Genomic DNA, 2,168 nt, shown 5'->3' with positions numbered 1-2,168 from the left:
CCCACTCCCCACCCCCTCCCACATACATACCTTCCTCATTTTAGATATACATATATTTATCGGGTTGAGGGGAGAGGACAAGAACGCAGGTGGAAGGGAGGGTAGTGGGGGTCTCTGGCTGTGGCCTCCCCAGCTAGAATGGGACTGGAGGCTCAGCAGCCCACAACAGCAGCTCATCCCAGGAGCTGGAGGCCGTTAGAAAGTGAGTCAATTAGAAAGTGCTTGAAGCAGCATCCCGGCCCCCTGAGCCAAACCTCAAAAAGATGAAGTGAGAAAGACTGGTTGGGGAGGGTTGGGAGGGCCCTGGCCCAGAGCCTGACCCAGCCAAATAAGGGCAAAATGCTCCTGGTGCTCCAATCCCCAGCCTCGTTCGTCACAGGGGGGCCCTGCAGCTAGAGGTGCAGAGCAGAGAGACAGCAAGGGAGGGGCCATGGGACAGGTCAAGGGCGTGAGGGTGGGGGAGAGTCAGCATTTGTGTGTGAGGGAGGATGTGAATGCATGTGAAAACATGTTTGCCAATCCATCCTGCCTGGGTGTGTGAAACTACCCTGATCACAGTTGCCTAAAAATGCCAGCTAGTATGTGCATGCATGCTTGGGGTGAGGGGGCCTCTCGGCTAGAATCCTCAGAAGTTCAGTCTCACATTATCTGAAGTGAAAACAGAAGACCAGCTCTGGCCTAGGTCACTTGGACAGGTTACTTAAGTTCCCTGGACCTCAGTTTCCCTATCTATAAAATGAGCAGGTTTGACTGGATGGCCTCTGAGGTATCCTCCTATTCTAGATCAATCAATCAATCGATAAGTGTTTATTAAGTGCCTACTGTGTTCTAGGCTCTGTGCCATGGGTTGATCTATGATCCTGTGTCCTGGGCCTCAGTTTCCTCCCCTGTAAAATGAAGGGTTGGAACAAGATGATATCTTTTGGTCTTTTTCAAGTTTAAATCCAATGAAATCTATAAAACTCTGAGTAACCCCACATCCAGAAGGCAAGGTTGAGATATAGGGATGGTTTTTCTCTCTAATTCCCCTAATTGTAGACCCTGGATCATTGGGGAGAGATAATGGCTAGGTTGTCTATGAGGCCACTATGAGCCTAGAACCCTTGAAAAGGTCATTTCATCCACCCCTCTGCAAGTTTCTGTCTCTTGATTATCTGGAGGGGGTAGTTAGTTTAGGTAGGATCCAGAGAAAGGGTACCTGCATAGATTTCAGGGGTCCATGAACTTGGATGAGAAAAAAATTATGTCTTTTTTTCCACTACTGTCAGACTGAATTTTAGCATTTCCTTCAATTATTTAATGATTCTGTAGGGAATCTGTAGGTTTTACCATACTGCCCAAAGGATGGATCCATGACACACACAAAGAAAAGATTAAGATTCCCTGATCTGGAATGTCAGTGGATAGGTTCTCTTTCCAATTGTCTCTAGAGAAGGAGATGCCCTCGTCTCCACTTGCCTCTCTGCTCTTCAGCATCTACAGCCTGCCTACTCAATCCGTCTCTCTGGGGTCTGTTCCTACGGGAGTAAGAGAACAGATTGGCTACTTTCCTTACAAATATGTTCATTTGCAAATATGATTTGCCAGTGATTTCAGCCTGATCTCCCTCAGCCTTAAAAAATTCTGGCTTCTTCCCTCATCTTCCCATCTCCCCATAGAACAATAACAGCAGGGAAGACAGTACTTCACTCCCTCCCCTGAGGTTCCGCCCTATCTCCTCACCCCTCCCTGGGGGTGCAGAGCTGAGGAAGTGAGCTCAAGGTTTCTGTAAAGAGAAAGCGTAACTTTGGTTTGCCCCACCCCCACCTCTCATAGGCCTTGAAGAGTGGGGAACGGACAGTTGAAGAGGGGGCGATTAGGATGTCTGGGGGGGTACTTCTCCATCTCCCTCAAGCCCTGGCTCCCCAAAGAAGCTATAGCATAGAAGAAAAGAAAGATTGGGCTCTGGATATCCACCTCTCACTCTCCCTTCCTTTCTCCTTTCTGAGTTTCACTTGGGGAACTCAGGGCCCACCCTGCTCTCACCCCACCTGACCAAAATGTTAAGTTTGCATTTCTCTCTCTGCCCCCTCCCCAATCCCCTGAGAGATGAGGTGACAGTTATACCCCTCCCCCATTTCCTGTATATGCTTCCCCCAATTCTCACTTCCTTCCAGGTATTTCCCATG

This window comes from Trichosurus vulpecula, chromosome 4, assembly GCF_011100635.1.
Source record: "Trichosurus vulpecula isolate mTriVul1 chromosome 4, mTriVul1.pri, whole genome shotgun sequence".
In the NCBI taxonomy this organism is placed as follows: domain Eukaryota; kingdom Metazoa; phylum Chordata; class Mammalia; order Diprotodontia; family Phalangeridae; genus Trichosurus; species Trichosurus vulpecula.
The sequence above is the reverse complement of the archived record's forward strand: the minus strand, read 5'-3'. Positions refer to the sequence as shown.